This window comes from Camarhynchus parvulus, chromosome 27 (assembly GCF_901933205.1).
Source record: "Camarhynchus parvulus chromosome 27, STF_HiC, whole genome shotgun sequence".
In the NCBI taxonomy this organism is placed as follows: Eukaryota; Metazoa; Chordata; class Aves; order Passeriformes; family Thraupidae; genus Camarhynchus; species Camarhynchus parvulus.
The window spans coordinates 1,456,605-1,462,604 of NC_044597.1; positions in this window are offsets into that span (position 1 = coordinate 1,456,605).

Below are 6,000 nucleotides of genomic sequence, written 5' to 3' on the forward strand. Positions count from 1 at the left end.
TTTCATCAGAAGCCTAGCTAGGAATAGAAAAAGAAAGAATGATAACAAAAGGTTGTGGCTTGGACAGAGTCTGAGCCAGCTGAGCTGATTGGCCATTAATTAGAAACAACCACATGAGACCAATCACAGATGCACCTGTTGCATTCCACAGCAGCAGACAATCATTGTTTACATTTTGTTCCTGAGGCTTCTCAGGAGGAAAAATCCAAAGGAAAGGATTTTTCATAAAATGTGTCTGTGACACTGACCCATTTTGTTTCCAGGCTCTCCATGGAGCCCCTGCACACACACCAGTCCTGGGGATGTCTCTGGGTTCTCCAGCTTCCTGCCTTCAGCTCCAAATCCTGCCATGGGCAGGGTTTGTGGCACTGCCCAGCCACCTGCCTTCCCAGAGAGGTACTGGGGGTCACTGGTGGGAAGCAGCTCCTGTTGGTACCTCTGGCTGTGTCCCCAGCTGCTCCGGTTTGCTCTCTCCGCTCTCCTGGGTGCAACAAGACCCGTGCAGTGCTTGGACTGTCACAGACATCTGTTATGAAAAATCCTTTCTTTAGGATTTTTCCTCCTGAGAAGCTGAGAGGCCTCAGGAACAAAATGCAAACAATGGTTATCTGCTGCTGTGGAATGCAACAGGTGCATCTGTGATTGGTCTCATGTGGTTGTTTCCTAATTAATGGCCAATCACAATCAGCTGGCTTGGCCTGTCTCAGTCAGTCACAAGCCTTTGTTATCATTCTTTCTTTTTCTATTCTTAGCTAGCCTTCTGATGAAATCCTTTCTTCTGTTCTTTTAGTATAGTTTTAATATAATATATAGCATAAAATAATAAATCAGCCTTCTTAAACATGGCGTCAGATCCTCATCTCTTCCCTCAGACCCCTGTGAACACGGTCACAGAGGAGCTTCATCTCAGTCCCTCCTCTGGCAGCCCTGACTCTTTGGGTTGATTAGGATTGGCTCAAATCTATGGATTTGGGGCCAAATCCTATAGCAAAGTCCAAGCCTTTGTAAAATAAGAGCTGTGGCTGAACCTGAGGACGCACCCAGGCTCCTGCCAAGGCTGTTTTTACCTCCAGCATTCCTGGCTGGGGTCTGTTCAGCCTGCCCCAAAAGCTCAGGGAGGGGAAGGGGAGGGGAAGGGGAGGGTTCCACACCCTCTGATCCGTCTGGTTGGCAGCTTCATCATCCTGTTGGTGTTTTCTCTTGTGCTACAGCAAGGGAAAACCAAGAAGAGCATTCAGTCAGAGCTTCTTGTCCCTGCAGGCAGCCTGGAGCTGTTGCACTCTTCCTTCTCTCTTTATTTCTGTATTTGGAGCCCCAGCTGCTGCTGGCAGGGTGAGATGTGGAGCTGCCCTGGTGCTGTCTGGCTTCTTAACCCCTGCAGTAATTGTGTGTGGGATCACTGCCTGGAAGGGAAACTGAGCCTGGAGCCAACACCAGCTCCCAGGGGAAGCAGCTGGAGCAGAGGAGATGCTGGCAGAGATCACCAGGGGAGGTTCCTGCCCAGGGCAGCAGATTTGGGGTTATCTTGGACCTTTTCCTACCCAAAACCTTGTAGCTCAAATGGGCTCTGAAGAGGTAAAATATTGGCTGGCACAGGGTGCCCAGAGCAGCTGGGGCTGCCCCTGCATCCCTGGCAGTGTCCAAGGCCAGGCTGGACAGGGTTTGGAGCAGCCTGGGATAGAGGAAGGTGTCCCTGCCACGGCAGGGGTGGCACTGGGTGGCTTTAAAGGCCCTTCCACCCCAACCCCTGCTGGGGTTCTGGTCTCAGGTGCATCTGTTTGATCTTACTTCACATCACCACTGACTCAGTGGACCCTCATCTCTCTGGAATCTACTCTTCAGGATCTTTATTTGGTCTTTTTTCCCTGTTTGTCTTGTCTTTCCTCCCCCACACAACCCCCACCTTTCCCCTTTATTTTGTCCTGGTAGTCCTACTGATTTTGGAATTGAGAGTTCTCCTGTTCCCAGGGCAGTGGGGCAGTCCCCATCCTTGGGAGGATTTCAAAGCCCTGTGCATGTGGCACCTGGGGACATTGGTCAGTGGTGGCCTTGGCAGTGTCACAGAGAAGGGTTGGACCTGATGATCTCAGAGGGCTTTTGCAATCTAAATGTTACTAAATGGGGATCTGAAGCACAAGATGAATCAAGTGACCTCTCAAAAGATTTCCTAGAGTCCCATTTGGGGGAAGAGGGAAATCTGCTGCCACAGGGTCAGTGAAGCACAAATTCCCTATGAGTGGGCAGCCCTGGCACAGCCAGGGACAGGCAGGGCCCCCTGTGCCAGACCCCCACAAAAATCTGTATTTATTGTTTCTTTAGCACTTACCTTTCTGTTCACCATTTCAGCTTCCTCCTCCAACCTATGGGAAACACCTGGATGCAAATCCTGGGTGAAAAAACTGAAAGTGATGATTTATTCCAAGAGGGGAAGTGCCTGTTGAGGCTGCACACACCACGTGGATACCCTTCAAAAAGCTGCCTTCACCTGTCACCCCAAAAGGCAGCTTTGGCAGAAGCAGGAGGATGAACCCACAAACAGGGCCTGAAGGGGCTTTTCAGGGTTAATTTTTGTTGTTGTTTATTTCTCCTGTTATCTTTTTTTAGCTCTGTTGGTAGTAGAAGACAGAAGCCCAGACAGGCTGAGGAAGTGGAAGGGTTAAACACAAACCTGGTGCTTTTATCAGTCTGTGGATCCAGAATCAAGCAACAAAGATTTCTGTTCTTTGGGAGGCCTGGAGGAGGAGCAGGGCTCTCCCAGCTTGCTGTCCTCAAGGGTGGACTTGTGCCTGTGCTCAGGATGGTGTTGGCCTTTCCAAAACTCAGATCTGACCCCAAACCAAGCCTTCATCTGCAGGACACAGCTGTGGCGTTTGCAGCTCTGGCTGGAGGCTTTGTAGTACACGATCCTGAAAGCTTTTGGAAAACAAGGAGTGGAGCTGCTTTCTGCAAAATGGAGGAAAAGCCCAGTAAAAGTAAAAGCTGCTGCTTCTTGTCCCAGGGGTGAGGAGGGATGAGCAGCTGTCCTCTCTCTGGGGTGCTGCCAGTGATGAGCTGAAAATGGGCTCTGGAGAAGATCCCTGTGCCAGGGCAGGACACCAGCCAGGTGTCCAACTCCTCAGAGGGTTTGCTGGTAGGTTCTGCACTGAGTTTTAGCTGATCCCAAAAAACAGGGGGCAGGGTTGGGGCTGGAACCCAGAGCAGGTCAGTGTGGGAGGTGTGTGCCAGCCAAGTGCCAGCTCCAGGTGTGGCACAGAGCCATGGCATGGCCAAGAGGCCACTGGGGACAGCAAAGGCTGTGACAGTGCTCACAGGGGTCTGAGGATGAGGGAAGAGACCAGGATCTGACTCCATGTTTCAGAAGGCTGATTTATTATTTTATGATATATATTATAGTAAAACTATACTAAAAGAATAGAAGAAAATGTTTCATCAGAAGGCTGGCTAAGAATAGAATAGAATCAGCAAGAATGATCACAAAGGTTTGTGGCTCAGGCCCTGTGTCCGAGCCAGCTGGGCTGTGATTGGCCATTGATTAGAAACAACCACATGAGACCAATCACAGATGCACCTGTTGCATTCCACAGCAGCAGATAACCATTGTTTACATTTTGTTCCTGAGGCCTCTCAGCTTCTCAGGAGGAAAAATCCTAAAGAAAGGCTTTTTCATGAAAAGATGTCTGTGACAAAAGGGGACATGGCTGATATCCAGGCCAAAGAAATCAGAGCCTGCCTCAGCCAGGACACCCCATCCCCATTGCTGTGGTGCCCAAAGGAGGGGCCCTGGGGGCTCCAGCATCTCCCCAACTTCTGATGGCTGAAATCAGGGGCAGTGGGGTGAGCGTGGCCCTGCAGCTGTGCCCAGGGCTGGGCACACGATGGCAGCTCTGTGCCTGGGTGCAGGACAGCAGCCACCAGGGCCACCCTGCTGGCTCTGGGCACCTCAAATCACAGCTCTGCATCACACCCCAGGCTTGCACTGACATCTCTGGGATGTGGCTTCTGCCTGGGATAGAAGGATGGAAAGAAAACAGATAAACACAGAGATTTTTCTGAGAAATGTTCTGAGGGCTGGAGCTGCTCTGCTCTGGAGACAGGCTGGGAGAGATGGGGGAATTGAGCTGCCCAGAGCAGCTGGGGCTGCCCCAGCCCTGGAAGTGTCCAAGGCCAGGCTGGACAGGGCTTGGGGCAACCTGGGATGGTGGAAGGTGGGAAAGGCCCCTGGATGGGCTTTAAGTTCCCTTCCACCCCCAGCTATTCCGGGATTTTATTGGGTTGTTCTCTGATGCTTTAATTGCTCATCTACCAGGTCTCTCTTTAAAAACATGAATTTTGCTTTTGGTAATTTCTATTCATTCTTCATTTCTTCTTACTCAGCTTCCTCTGGCATTTTTTTCTATTTCATGAGGCAGGGCCTCTTCCTCCTTTCCACAATTCCCCTGCTGGTAAGTGGCTCCGTGGGCTGCCGCAGCAGTAACCGTTTGTGAGGGGGTAACTGTGCCCTTTCCTCTTCTCCATTTTTTCAAAAAGGGAAGTAATAAAGAAAATTAGACAACACATCAAAATTTCCAGCCCAACACACACACATTGCTGTTATGGTCTCGAGCCAAGGAGGAGGATGTCAAACTGTAAACAAACTAAATATTCACTTTTGTAATTAAAGTGGATGTGGTGTTTTCTTTTATGGAGTTTTCCAGGAAGTTTTATGAAGACCAAGATGAGACTTCCCAAGACTGCAATGTGACTGTTGCACAAACACATGAACATTTATAGAGGGAAAACATTAACATCCCCTCTAAGGTCAGTGGGTGCAGAGCCAGCCACCCTGTGAAAGAACCCAGATGAAGCAGAGTCCTCAAGGCATTTGCTTCTCATAAGGGGAAATCTTTCCCCAAGCTGTTCCTGAGAATCCTCTTGAGGATGTTTGTGTTCCTGGGAGAGGAGGGTGGAGGAGCCTGCGGGGTTGTGGGGCTGCCCTGTCCCTCAGCTCCATTTCCTCTCCGGGAAGGAATTGCCCCACGGCAAAGCTTCACTAGGAGCCACTTCTATTTACATCCAGCTCTGTGATTCCCCAGGCTGAAGAGGGCTGGGAATCCAGCCAAAACCACCAGACGCAGTTGAACAGAAAGGAAACATCTTGAGATGTTCACCAGGTCTGACTGCAGCTGATTCTGCAGCTTCCTGGATAAAAAACCCATCCCTGCTCTCCTGGAGATGTGGCACTGGGCCATGGCCAGCCCAAACCAGCCCAAACCAGGCTGCTCAGGAGAAAAGGGCTCCAGGCAGATCTCAAAAACTCCTTCAGTGCCTAAGGGGGCTCCAAGAAAACTGGAGAGGGACTTTGGACAAGGGCTGGAGGAACAGGACTAGGGCTTCCCACTGCCAGGTGGGATACTGGGATAAATTCCTCCCTGGGAGGCTGGGCAGGCCCTGGCACAGGGTGCCCAGAGCAGCTGGGGCTGCCCCTGCATCCCTGGCAGTGTCCAAGGCCAGGTTGGACGGGGTTGGAGCAGCCTGGGATAGTGGAAGGTGTCTCTGCATTGGATCATCTTGGTCCCTTCCAGCCCACACCATCCTGGGATTCTATGACAAGGGATGAAGCCCAGGCTGACCACTGAAATCTCAGGCTCCTGTACTCTGGCTTCACAGCACAGTGTTGAGAACTTGTTACCCCAGTGCATAACATCCATCAAAACTCCTTAAAGAAACAAAAAGGAAGTTTTTATAGTGTGAAGATCTTTGCCAACACTCACCCAGCTCCATGGTCCCTCCTCTCTGTCCCCAGCGTGGTTCTTCATCCTTCCCCACCTGCTGCGGGCCTGAGGCAGCCCAGCAGTGCTGCTCCTGCTTCCAGGCAGCTGGAGAGTCACAGGGATGGGAGCAAATCCCTTCTCCAAACATCCACTCTCAGAGAGCAGGACCCAGTTCCAGGCTGAGGGCAGATTTCACCTGCCTGGGGCCACGGGACTGTTGGGAACAGCAGCAGAGAAGCAGAGCAAGCAG